The sequence below is a fragment of the Uranotaenia lowii genome, chromosome 3 (genome assembly GCF_029784155.1).
Source record: "Uranotaenia lowii strain MFRU-FL chromosome 3, ASM2978415v1, whole genome shotgun sequence".
NCBI classification, from domain to species: Eukaryota; Metazoa; Arthropoda; class Insecta; order Diptera; family Culicidae; genus Uranotaenia; species Uranotaenia lowii.
The window spans coordinates 54,517,715-54,532,353 of record NC_073693.1 but is presented as its reverse complement, the minus strand read 5'-3'; the positions used below and the strand labels follow the sequence as shown (position 1 = coordinate 54,532,353).

The 14,639-nt window shown below is 33.7% G+C and overlaps 1 protein-coding gene across 1 annotated transcript in view; it reads right to left on the bottom strand.

Annotated features, from left to right (window-relative positions):
• LOC129752194 (proton-coupled zinc antiporter SLC30A1) overlaps positions 1 to 14,639 on the bottom strand; it is a 67,928-nt gene that overhangs the window by 1,815 nt on the left and 51,474 nt on the right. The gene's annotated exons all lie outside the window — the stretch shown is intronic.

Genomic DNA, 14,639 nt, shown 5'->3' with positions numbered 1-14,639 from the left:
AAAATGAGCATTGCGAGTAAATGAGGTGAAAGTTAAAAAAAATCAAATTAACTTTACAGAAATATTAAAAAAAAAAAAAACAACTACGTTCTCAAGTGATGAAAATATTATCATATTCGATTTTTCACTTTAATCAATTTTAAAACGCGTTTTTTTTTTAACTTGTTGACACGGGGCGAACAGAGCATCATTGATCGGGGCACCATGAGCATTTTTTCTGCCGTAGAATCTAGCAGCGAATTCAACTCGATGAAGTCAACCGAATTATAGAGCTACAGCTTGCCTAATTTACATCTGACAATTTTGCCTATTGGTAAGCTGTCGGAGAGGTAGTAAGAGAACTTTATTTACCATTCATGGAGGTTTTCTCTACAATGAATGATTTTTAGCTTTCGGTAAAAAAATTTAAAATGCATTTTTAAACGTTTTTATCTACTTTTTATAGTTTCAGCCAGATACTGAATAGATTCTTTTAGTGGTATATTCGCAGCTTCGAGAAATTTCGTTATCCTGAGGAGATATGTGGAAGTGTAAGCAGTAGGAAAGCATTAAAAAAATTTATTAACACTAGAAGGACCGGCAAATTGAATATACCTATTCGGACCGCGACCAGTCAAAATGACTGGTAAAGGGGAAATTTTTTATATCATAATATTTTTAACTTTTTTCTTTTGAAATTGTTTTGTTATTTATTCGATATCATTTTTGTAATAAAATGGAAATATTTTTTCACCATGGGTGCACGGAATCACCTCATTTTGGCATAGTTGACGAATGCGTATATGTCATAAAATAAATATTTCAAATAATTATCATAAAACTAAAAAACATTATCATTCTAATTGTAAATTCATGTTAGATGGCTATGGGTATTGACCATGGGTGCACGGTTTCACTTCAATTTTGTTTTAGTAGATATTTTCTAGCATCTATCGCTCTGAAATTTTTCAACACGCTGCCTATAAATTATACCTGATATTGTAGGTTTTGAAGCATATTTTTTTCTATAAGTAGAGCAATTTACCATGGGTGTACGGATTCACTGCTATTCATCCAAAATCAATTTTTTTACATGCTAAAGGTTAAGAATAAAGACTTTTATAGATTCAAATAAAAATGTGTGTTATATACATGGTTTTCCACTATGAGTGCACGGATTCACCGCGCTTTAATAAAATATTGGACTTTTTGCAAATTTTTAAAAAGCATTTTTACAAATCTTAACTTAACCAAAGTCGAAACCATCTTTAAATAATAAATTTATTTATTTATTATTAAAAAACAGGTTTTTGCAATCGTATATTTATCTGATAAGGTCTGATCAACTTCTAAGAAATTAGAAAACGGTTACCATGGACAGGCTTCGGACTCTTTTCAGAGCCCAACAAGAGCGGTGTAAAAATCAGCTCCGCTCTTTGAATTTAGTTGTGAGCGGAGCAAGAGTGGTCGATAGGAGCGGAGTGACCATACACACAGGGAGCGTTTTTCGTCACTCACAAAATACTCAAAATTGAAATGAGCGCTCTATAAGAGCGTCACCTAAAGAGTACTCCTAAGGTGTACACAATGTGCGTCCAAGTAATTAATTGATGGTGCTGTTCGCTTTGGTTCGTATCCAGCTGTTTTTTTTGGAAGATGAATCAAAAAGATAATAACATCAAGCCGGAATAGATGAGAACAATATATTCTAATATACTTTGGTTCAATATATGTCTCTATCAAACAACAAACCAAACAAGTCACGCTTAGAACCGATCCGAAAGTTCATTACCGGGTGAAACTAAATTGCTCCCCCACGGTGGTAAAGGTAGCATAATAGTGGTGCAGTATAGTGGTGCTGATTGGACATTGAAAGTTAATTTTGCAGTCCGCTAGCTAGTGTCGAGGGTATTATCAACAAGATTTTTTTTTGGATTTAGATTGTTTTGCATTCGTGAAATTAAATCAATACCTACTAGCCTATACTAGCAAAGAATGCCCCTAAATGTTTGTCAGAAACAAGTCGTTTTCATGGAGTTCTATGTGACTAACAATTGTTACAGGCTACAATTTTGACCAAAATATGCGTTTTTGAAAAACGTTATTTTTAACAAAATTTAAAATAATAACATATCGTCAACTGGGGCAACATGCAACACTTTCAACTAAAATGGCTTCTAAATAACCCACGTCCACAGATAATCATAACCTTTATACATCTCAAGTTTTAAGGTTGATGGGGTATCAAATTGGCGCAGTCAGAAAAATTATTGGTTTTTTCAGTTATTCTTAATTTTCAAAATACATTTGATTTTCACTATACTAAGAAAAAGTAATAACATGCAACAAACTTAGTTTTAAATGAAAAATCTAATGAAAAAGTATATAAATGTATTGTTTTTGATAAATTTTTGATGCCATAAAAATCATTACGCTTAAAATCACCAATTTCAGTAAATTTAGGATCTGTTGAAACTGATTTTTGAATTTTTTTGTGAACATAAGGATGCTGCATACATTTAAGGGTAAAAAATACTAAAAAAAATACTACAGAAAAATTAAACCAGAAAAAAAGTTTGTAGGTGATATCATTAAGAAAATCCGTCATACTGGGGAAAGTATTTTAAGGCATCGAAAAATGTTAAAATTTGTACATCTATTGCTCGATTTTTTAAATTATTTTTAGGTTTTTTCTTGATTTTTTTAATTTTGAATGAAAATGAAAAACTTTAAAATACTAACTTAAGATGTGAGTAATTATTTTATCATCATTTTGTAGGCATTAACAGAGATGTTAAAATCGCGAGTCTACATACTCGCACTTTGCCCTTCTTTGCAGAACGATTTTATTTCGTTAAACTCAATCTGCAATGATGCTATCTAAAGTTCAACTCGGAAAGCATCAGGAAGTAAGCTTCGGGTAAACTCGGCAGGAGTAAACAGCAATCGAGGGCATGGTTGCCACATGTACAGATTTATCTAGACTGGTATAGATTTTTGAGCTCATTTTTGGTACAGAATCTGTACGTACAGATGACAGATTTTCAAAATTTGGTACAGATTTGTACAGATTATTGATTTTTTTGACTTTCATCCAGTTTATTGAAAACTTTATAGAAAATAAGTCAAAGTTAGCCATTATTATTCTGACGATAGGAGTTTCTATGTATAAACATCATGAACATTAGAAAGTGTTTGTTATGAAAAATATTTTTTAATGTCAGTTTTTTCAAGAGAGAAAATAAAAATGATTAAATGAGTTTCACAATAAGTGTTTAACTAAAAAACTGTACTTAGTGCAATAATTTTTTTTTTTTGAAGATTAAAAATAAGGTAACAAAATCTTCACATATCTACATATTTAATGCAGAACTTTTTTTTTACTTTGGTACAGATTTTTGAGTTTTCGGTACAGATGAAAAAGATTTTTACGATGAGCGGTACAGATTTGGATGTGGTAACACTGATCGGGGGAGAAACATCAGCGAAGCAAACGAACAGTTCAGCGAATTAAAGAAAAAATCGTTTTCGTTCGGCAGCCGAACACATCAATCGGACAACGCATGGGGGCGTGGCTAAAAGTGATAGATACAAGGGAACGGGAAACGAGCGAGAGAAGGGTGCGAGGAATGTTAACTCGGTCCGTCGGGCAACGATCGCTCGTGAGCATTCGTGTACGGTAAGCTTCGTTCTGTTGTTTCATTGGTGTGATTTTATTCCTGCGAGGAGGGGAAAACATCAACTCGAAACTGTTCTCTTCGTTTTGTGTGCAATCACGTCATGATTGGAACGAAGATAAAATCAATCTGCACACAACAAGTTAAACTCGGAAAAAATCAGCCGAATGATTCTTTCCGAGGCGAGTTTAAACACCGCTGGGCATTAAAAGACAACTTGATTGCATTATATAATATTAAAAATAAAACAGGGCTAGTAGTAATCAAATGTTGCATCTAACCCCGCTGTTACATGATGCCCTGTTTGACGGTACTTGAACTCAAAGAGGAAGCATTTTGGGACAAAAATTCACGCAAAGCTAGATATTTGGTCTACTAACACCCGGATAAACGAAAAATTAGTGGGAAAAGGAAACGTAAAGTGATCAATGATTGTGGAAGGACCGCAGTTAAAGTTTTTTTTTTGCCAAAAATTGACTTTGTGGGACTTTTTCGGTTTTCTGAAACATAGTTTAATATGCATTATGAAAATTCAAATGATTAACATGTGATTTTCAGCGAGTTGTGAAATTCTTAAATATTCCATATGAATCCCTTAGAGATCTAAAAAAAATGGCAGTGCCAGATGTTTTATGCAATTTCTAAGTCAAGTGACATCAAACAGTCATCAAAATGAACGTACAAGTTTTTTTTTTAAATTTTATAATGAAATTTTCCCCATTCATCTATTGTCATGCTTTGACCCGAATGACAATTGTTAAAGGGTCTTTAATAAATATTAATAATAATAATAATAATAATAATAATAATCTATTGTCATAATAATGTAGATATATGTTTTTGAGTAACTGTAAACGATTACTTTACATTACATAAATTTCATTAAACCATTGGAATTTGAATCTCGGCACCAAGCGCTTGCACGCTTTGCTTTCAAAGCGCTGCCTTAAGAATTCCATTAATGAGCGTCTTTTTTTGCTATGCAGATGATGGGAAGGACGGTTTCCTAAAAACACACTTAATTCCCCTAAGAGCACGCTTTAAGAGCTACACTGACGGAGCACACATCACTCATGTAAGTGAGTGTCGAACATTTATTTTCCGGGAAGCATGAGCAGAGTGTGTGCGATTTAGCGCTCACAAGAGCGTGGGTTCCACTCCTCTTTGTGAAGCTTTGCTCTTGCACTTATGAGTGACACCTCAGGAGTCGTCCGAAGCCTGACCATGGACCGAGTGAATTTTAGAAATTATATGCATCAAGTAATGTCGTGCGTTGTCAAATGTACACGTTGATTTGTTTTTCCTTAAAAGTTTTTCGATTGACAAATATTGCATTTCAAATACCTATCATATCTAACTCAAAGATGTGTTGTGTTCTGAAGCAAGTTGAAAATTATTTCACTCTATATAATATACAACGGCGAATTTGCAGCCATTCCGTGCACCCATGTTGAAATATCCGCATCCGATGTGGTCTATCAGATAGGCTGGCGCGAGTCTGGTTTAGGAATGCCAGGCGTACTGGGTTCGATTCCTTGTACCGGCAAGAAAATTCTTGGGTTCAAACCCCATAAGTTGCCGACAGGTAAGATGTGTTTCCTCTTATAATAAGAATGTTCAATCAGTTGCCAGCTGGCCAGGTATATACACGGGTGCCGGAATACCTGTAAGTGAACTTGCATTGGAAATTTGTCGAACCTAATAATCTAAGAATGCATGTGAATACATACTTGGGCAGAAACTGCGGTGAATCCGTGCACCCATGGTGGATAACCAACATATAAGAATATATCGTGCACCCATGTTGGAATATCATTTAAATTATTCAGTTTCATAGCTGATGTCTTCAAATTTGAATAAATAAGCACTCAATTCATAATAATTTTACTCATTCTAGTTTAGTATAAAACATATTTATCACCTAAAACTACTCGATTACTCGAATGGACATGTATTAAATCCAACATAACTTTTACAAATCTTGATGAAATTTCGCCAAATTTTGACAGAAACTTCTATTATAGTAGAGCAACAAAACAGACCAAAAAAATTGGGAGTCAAGTGCTTGGAGCGCCACACAGTGGCCAATCCGAGAACTTTTTCTTCAAATCTTCACGACTTCGCATCAAAAATCAATAATTTCATAACGAATGACACACTTCTGCCCACCATAAATCAACTAGGACTCATTGTTTTGAATGTAGCTTGCAAATGAAACCAAAAGCAAGCGAAAAAAATTTATCTTGTTTGAGTTATAGGGTTGTGAATTTTACCAGTCATTTTGACTGGTCACGGTCCGAGTGTCCATGGCGAAATTTATTTCGCTTACTAAAAGAGCTAGAGGAATAATAAATAAACAGTTTTGTAGAGATTCAAAATTCATGAAAAGTCGTATTTTTTGCGAATTTTTAAAGCGAAGTATGCAAAAGATATTCAACAAACAAAGTGTCCAACCAGTCATTTTGACTGGTGCGGTCTTCCTAGTGTTAAGTACATCATGTACCATATAGAAGTTAATGATTATTTCAAAAATCTTACTACACTCAAAAGTTATTTAGAAATGTATTAAATTGAACTGAATGAACACATAAAAAAACGGAACAATGATATAACTCACATATCATAGCTGTTTTCTAAGGTTAAATAAGCGTCCTCCTCAAGCTGACGATTATGCCCTTTATCTTCCCTACTTGTGTCATACATAAATTGTGGCAAAAAGGTGGCTTGCCTTAAATTGCTAATAATTTTGTAAATTTAATGTGCAAAAATTAGAACCCTAAAATGCATTTTGGTTACTAAACGAATACAGAAAAAATATATAAATATGAAAGTGCTTAGTAATATTCAGAGAGTTCAGAATCAGATAATTTCGTTGGTCCAATTCTGGTATAAATTATAGCCAAGAATAGACCACGGATACAAGCGCTTGAAGCTATGCTTGCTATAATAATAGCAGATAGAAAGTAATTTCTTTAAAGACATATTAGCCAGCTATAATTTTACGTGTATTAACAATTATGAATCAACTTTTTATCATAAAATGGAAGTTCTTTATTAATTTTGGTACTGACAAACTCCTCACAGAGTGTAAACAGGTTTAGTCAGCTTTCCTGATGTTTTTAACCATGATCTGATATTTGCTTCCCTGAATTTCTCAAAGCAAGATCAGAGTGATGGATACTGGTTTCGTGACTTTTTAAACTACGATCGTCAAGCACTTTTACAAGCTCTGAATGACATGAATTGGGATTCTTTTTTCAGTGTAGATGGTTCGGATATGCTGGTGGAAATATTTAACTCTTTTTAATTGTCAATTCTGTACACTTATTTTCCAATAAAATTAAAAAAATAGAAAATGATTGTATGTTTTAATCGCGATATTGAAATAGTCATCATAAACAGGGATCTAGCATAGAGTACTTGAAAACGATCGAAGTTAGCTGAAGACAAGGCGAAATTCAAAACATTACGCAATAAGGTCAACGCATTGATATCTAAAGCGAAAACTATACATGATAAACTAATATTGAATGCTAATTTACCAGCTAGAAAAATTCTGGAAAAATTTGAAAACATTTGCAATGAACAATTCGAAATAATGAAATTTTACATTAATACAGATTTTTCCACAGCCGAAGAGAATGATTATTTTGTTCAAATTTCACAACCAACAATAATGAGGATATTTCCACTCCCAATAATTCGTCTGGTTTTCAGTTCAAAAAAGTTCTCGAATATGAAATTGTTAATAAGGTAGCTTCTATCGGATCGAATGCTACATGACTGGATAATATTCCCATAAAGCTGATACAAATTACTTTTTCTTGTTTGCTTCCAGTATTGAAGCATATTTTTAATACTATTATCAATACATCGAAATTTCCTTTCCACTGGAAGAAAATTAAAGTCTTTCCAATCCCAAAGAAATCTTACGAATTTGAGGCCAATTAGCCTACTGAGCTCAGTTTCAAAAATTGTTGAGAAACTACTTAAAACACAAATTTCAGATTACATCAATCAGTATAATTTGCTCAGTAATAGTCAATCCGGGTTTAGAAACTATCCTGATGAAGGTTCACAATGACATTGCAGTTTCTCTCTCGTTAAAAAAGGATCAGCCTTCCTGATACTTATAGATCTTGCAAAAGCATTTGATAGGGTGTGTCATAAGAAGCTTATTGCAAAATTGGTATCCAATTTCTCTTTTTCTAGACATACTGCTAAAATGATAAAATCATACCTTCAAGGACGCGTTCAATCAGTGTTGTTAAATAATAGTTTTTCGAGTTTTACTCCCATAGAATCTGGAGTACCCCAAGGATCAGTTCTTGGTCCAATGTTATTCTCTCTTTTCATAAACGATCTTCCATCTGTTTTGAAATACTCTAGCATTCAAATGTTTGCTGATGATGTACAAATTTACTTTGGTTCGGACAGGGCATTACCAATAGAGATTGCAAGAGACAAAATTAATTATGATCTGAGAAAAAACAATGAATGGTCTTCTCTCAATCTTCTACCTATTAACCCTGTAAAAACTAAGGCTCTTTTCTTCAATAAATTTCAACAGAAGTGTCGAAGCTCCGACGCTTTATTTAGCGGATTCATTACTTTCACTGAAATGCTGAAAATCTTCGACCATGATTTGTTGGGGAGTAGACAAGTACATAAACAATGTAGCAAAATTCATGGATCATTGAAACAGTCACCAAGAGACACCTTGACGTTGAGACTAAGTTAAAACTATTTAATTATTGCAGCTGACATCACGACGACGCCGACACTGACGCCGAGAATGCTGGACACCAGGTGTTAGAAGCGGTTAAAGTTTTGGATTCAAATTAAATTAGACAGCCGTAACGGAAGCACGCGGCGATACAATTTGTAAGTGCAGAAAAGTGAAGTAATTTTAAGACATATTGTGAAAATTAAGTGTATTAATTTAAAATTTTGTACATTTTTTTACCTGAATACCGTTTTTCTGAAGATGGCTGAACTTGTCCAGTAGGCCGAAACGTTAAGAAATTGTTATTATTTGGCTCAACAATCACCGAAAAATATCAACTCAAAAAGATAACAGTTAAAACTATTTAAAAGCTATGTGTATCCGCTAGGATTGGTCGATCTCGGATCGATCTTTGCAAGATCGATCTTTTGAACGCAAATTTCCGATTTTTTGGATCGATTCTTTAGCCTTGGAAATATCGATTAAATCGGTTTATTTTCGATCTTTTGAAGTTTTTTTTTCTATATATTTCGGAGATTTCGAGATTCAGCTTCAAGCAAAATGTTGACTCCTGCCCCAGACCTGCACCAGACTGCTTTTCATTATTGATGCTTCCATGCCAATAAAATTGTGATGGGCTTCTGTATATAAAAAAAAATGAAACCGACATATTAGGTAGTGTTTTTTATTTCTATACCCTTAAGGAAAACCATAACTTTTTATTAAAAGCTCTAGTAATCGAAAGCTGAAGGTTTAACTTCTTATCGAAACCTTCGAGTCTCATCAAGGTTTTCGAAATCACAGAATAATCTGTAATTTCACAGAATTTTTATCAAATTTTCGTCACCGAATCTGTGTCCCAGATCACAAAATATTAAATTTTTCACAAAATGCACAAAATTTATGAGTTTTGTTCATACTTTTGAAATTATGAATATTAAAAAACGATTCAATTGGTAAATATTGAAACACTTGAAATTTTTGTGAAATTAATGACAACATCATCACAGAAAACCGTCACAGAATTTTGAGGTCAAAACACAAAATTGCAGATTTTTATTTGTCAAAAAAACATTTTTTTCGGAAACCTTTTGGCTTATAGTCGAAACCCGGTAAAATGCTGATCAGCATTAAAAAATGAGACCTCAACAAAATAGTATTTCTAGAAAAATTAGGCGTCCAATTTTTTATTTATGTTTGAATTAATTTATTCCTCATATTAATATTTTCATATTTTCTCTACTCTCTATAAAGTCGTTAAAACACAGTCGAACAAAGTTAGTCTCAAGTACCTTTTTTTTTAATTTGTGTAGCAATAATGTATATTTAATCTTAGTGAATCATTTAAAACCTTATTAAATAGCCTTTGAAAATTATTTAGTTGTTGTTGTAAAAATAGTATATTATGTCATTTTAACATGGATCTCTTCAAATGAAATCTCTTTTCATTGAGATTCGTGATTTTAGTTAGTTTAATTAGTATTGTTACATTTCCCCGCATTAAATTATTTATTATTACGATCTCAGCATGAGTAAAAATTTTCTCGCGTATAGCTTTTTAATTTCTTCTGCTACCAGACATGCTGAGAACAGTAGCGTCCATTACCAGGGGGCTCAATTGAGTCTTTTGGTGTGGGAGAGTGTGGTGGGCCGCTACAAAATAAAGATGAAAAAATTATACATAAATTTGGATACTTAAAGAATTGAACATGAGACTTCCAGATGATAGCTGAACACGTTACCTTTGTGTTATGACTTGGGACTTAATTCATGGTATTTTCTGTTTTTGATATGTCATGTATACTCAACCAAAGTCATCAAAAGTTAAACATTCTGATGTTGAATTTGTAAACATATTTTTTATTGCTCATCCATTTGATATTCAATGTATGATCTTTCCTTTCATTTTTCACTATTTACTTCAGCATAAAGCAACCCTCAGGCTATACCCCTCTTTAACAACAATTTAAAAGATCGATCTTGTAGAGATCGATCATTTGGCTTCGATTTTTTAGGTGGATCGATCTTGGTACCCTTTAGCTGAATCGATCTTGAGAATCGATCTTTTCCTAGAGATCCAAAAGTTTGGGATCAGTCTTCTAAAACATGCATTTATATTTTACGCGTATCTCCGTTATCAAACAACGTACTGTCTATCTGGTAAGCTGATTTGAAAGCTAATGGGTTGAACTTACTTTATGGATATTTAGTTGAAATATATTTGAAGAATAACTTCATTAAACCTTTAGCTAAAATTAGATCATTTTCAGATAACCGTTCTGATAACCGTCCGACCGTTGAAAAAACATGCAATTGCAATATGTCATAAGATGGCTTATATATGGCCAATCAAAGTTTTCAATTTTTTTTAAAAGGATGATCCCAAAATTTTGGCCGGCAGGGTACATTAGGGTGTCCCAAAATTGCATAATGTTTGGGAACCTGGGGGCAGAGATGCATAAACTTGCCTCGGAAAGAATCATTCGGCTGATTTCTTCCGAGTTTAACTTGCTATTTGCAGATTGATTTTATCTTCGTTCCAATCATCACATCAATGTGCAAAAAACGAAAAAACAGTTTTGCATTGATGTTTTCCATGCCTCGCAGGCAGGGTTGCCAACATATATTTTCAAAAATCAGGGAACTGGTAAAATAAAAATCAGGCAAAATCAGGCTACATAAGTAACGGAAATTCCTCTAAAAGTGATGACCTTTTTTTTTTTTTGTCATCACTCTACATTTTATACTGTGTTGTGGGCCTACTTGGTTGCATAATTCTACTGAATCAAAGCCGAAAGATTCCTTTTCATTCCCTTTTTAAGATACGAATTAATGGGAATCTTTCGATTGGTTTCATTCAGCCAAATTTTCGCTTTTTAACTTCAGCAATAGTACCTAATTTAGTTTCTTACTACCCATTTTTCATCACATTCGCAAAAATCAGGCAAAATCAGGCATTTTTTGAAAAATCAGGGAAATTCAATGATTTTTCAGGTTGTCAGGCAGAGCCTCGAAAAATCAGGCAATCCCTGAAAAATCAGGCATATTGGCATCTCTGCTCGCAGGAATAAAATCACAACAACGAAACAACAGAACGAAGCTGACCGTACACGAATGCACACGAGCGATCGTTGCCCGACGGACCGAGTTAACATTCCTCGCACCCTTCTCTCGCTCGTTTCCCGTTCCCTTGTATCTATCACTTTTAGCCACGCCCCCATGCGTTGTCCGATTGAAGTGTTCGGCTGCCGAACGAAAACGATTTTTTCAGAACTGTACGTTCGTTTCAGTGTTACCACATCCAAATCTGTACCGCTCATCGAAAAAATCTTTTTCATCTGTACCGAAAACTCAAAAATCTGTACCAAAATCTGTACCGAAGAAAACAAAGTTCTGCATTCAATGTGTTGATATGTGAACATTTTGTTTCCTTAATTTTAATCTTAATAAAGATAGATACTTTATTGCACATAGTACAGTTTTTTAGTTAAACAGTTTTTGGTGAAACTCATTTAATCATTTTAATTTTTCTCTCTTAAAAAAACTGAAATTAAAAAATATTTTTCATAACAAACACTTCCTAATGTTCATGATGTTCATATATAATTTTATTAAAACGATTCATGAGCGTTATATTTAATAGGACATTTTTCGATCTTCACTTACTTTTCTATACAAACTTTTCGTCCTAAGGATAGCACCCAATGTGTCAACACTCAGACGATTACGAACTTTGATTTTATTGGCATTTACTTGCGAGAAAATGCGCTCCACCACTGCTGAAGTGTGGGGGATTATAATCAGATATTTAATTATACGTAGAAAATTTGGAAAACTAATTGTTCCTTCGTGTACTTTACAGTAAGAAACTCCTATCGTCAGAAAAATATAGGCTAACTTTTGACTTATTTTCTATAAAGTTTTCAATAAACTGGATGAGACAAAATATAGAAACTTTTTTTCAGTTTTTAAAAGTGAAAAATCTGTACAAATCTGTACCAAATTTTGAAAATCTGTCATCTGTACGTACAGATTCTGTACCAAAAATGAGCTCAAAAATCTGTACCTGTCTAGATAAATCTGTACATGTGGCAACCATGGTTCGTTTTGCTGATGTTTCCCCCGATTGCTGTTTACTCCTGCCGAGTTTACCCGAAGCTTCCTTCCTGATGCTTTCCGAATTGAACTATCGATAGCATCATTGCAGTTTGAGTTTAACGAAATAAAATCGTTCTGCAAAGAAGGGCAAAGTGCGAGTATGAAGACTCGCGATTTTAACATCTCTGCCTGGGGGCTCACCCTTCAAATGGTAGATTAGGATGTGAAGAACAAACTTTTGTATAAGGCCAACTTAAAAAAAGCATGTTAGAGGTTCCGCTAACGCGATCTTTGAAAAAAGTCCAATTTTTAAAGACTTGATTTTAAATAAATTCTGGGTCCAAAAATTTGCATAAAATTGAATTATTTAATTTAATTAGTATTTAATTAAAAAAAAAAAAAATAAAACAATCAATTTTGTACAAATTTTTGGACCCAGAATTAATTTAAAATCAAGTCTTTAAAACGTGGACCTTTTTCAAAGATCGCGTTAGCAGAACATGATTTTTTTTAGTTGGCCCCATACAAAAGTTTGTTCTTCACAGCCTAATCTACCATTTGAAGGGTGAGCCCCCAAATTTCCAGACATTATACAATTTTGGGACATCCTAGTGTACATATTATGATTTTTTTTAACACATTTTAAAATGTCTCGCTTTTTGGGCTGTGTCTGCTTTTTTATGAAAAAAATCTGGCAAGCTTATCCTAAGCTATCCCTTGAAGGTTGAGCCCCCAGAATCACCGACGCCGTGTAAAACCCGCGCTTATTAAAAAACTCTGACACTAGAGACAATCAGATAAGAAACCCGAGATCTAAAACCAAGGAAAAAGACTTGAGACATGAAATCGGAGACACCCGAATCCTGAGAACTTAATACAGACCTGGTTCGTTTTTGGCAACATTCGAATTAGGCAACATTCGATTTTGGCAACATCTTATTTTGGCAAATGTGCCAAAATCGAACGGTTTTTAGAAACAACATGATCTTTTAGTTTTCGCTATAACAGGACCAATATAATTTAGACAAACACCATAAATACGTTTTTACGTTCAGAAATGGTGGTAAAATTCAACAGCAAAAACAGAAATTTAAAAAAAAAATATCAAGTACTCAAAAAATTACAAAAAGATGAAAAACTAAAAAAAAAAATAAACAAATACAAACGAAAGACAAGAAATGACAAAAAACAACTAAAAAATGATGAAGAATGACAAAAACAGCAAATATGACAGAAAAACACTAAGATTATAAACAAAACAAGAAAAGGCAAATGCATAAAAAACATGAGAAAATATAATATAAAATGACTAAAAATGGTCGGAAATTGACTAAAAATGGCGTTGATGATAATAAAAATGTTTATTTTGGAAAAAATAAAAGAAAAAAGTTTAGAAAAAAAACCGTTCGATTTTGGCAACACAAAATGTTCGGACATGTTGCCAAAATCGAACGGGGTCTGTACTTACGACATGAGACTTAAGAGCTGACCGAGACCTGAGAGCTGAGACATGAGACTTGAGATATAGGAACTGAGGTACGACATGTGAGTTCAGAAGAGTGAGAAGTGAGGTATGAGAAGTGTAACATGAGACGTGAGAAATTTTATGTGAGGATTAAGAAGAAAGTGAAACGTTAAACGTTGAAAGTAAGTTGTGAATCGTAAAGAGTGCGACCAGAAAAATGCAAAGTGAGACGAATGACGTGAAAAATGAGGAACGAGACGTGAGAAGTTATAAGAGAAACGTCATACGTGAGAAGTGAGACCTAAAACGCATGAGAAGTTAGGCTTGAGAAGTGAGAGACGTGAGAAGTGAAACATGAAAAGTGAGCCGAAAGACGTTAGAATAGAGATATGAAACATGAAAGGCGTCTCATGTCTTACGTCAAATGTCTCATGCCCCACGTGCCCATGACCCAGATCTCTTACCCAAGACTCAGAGCTAAATTATCCAAACATCAAAAACTTGCACGAGAAGAAAGTCTTCTTCGAAACTTTTACCGAAGACGATCTTGCATTTTTTCAAAGTTGCAATTTGACACACCCTATTGTACGGTTCATTAGAGTGCTAAGTGGTGGGTCATCATCAATGTGTTGGGAGAGTTAATTTTTTAGAAATAAACCTGACTGAATCAGACTCATTCCATGCATTTCCATAA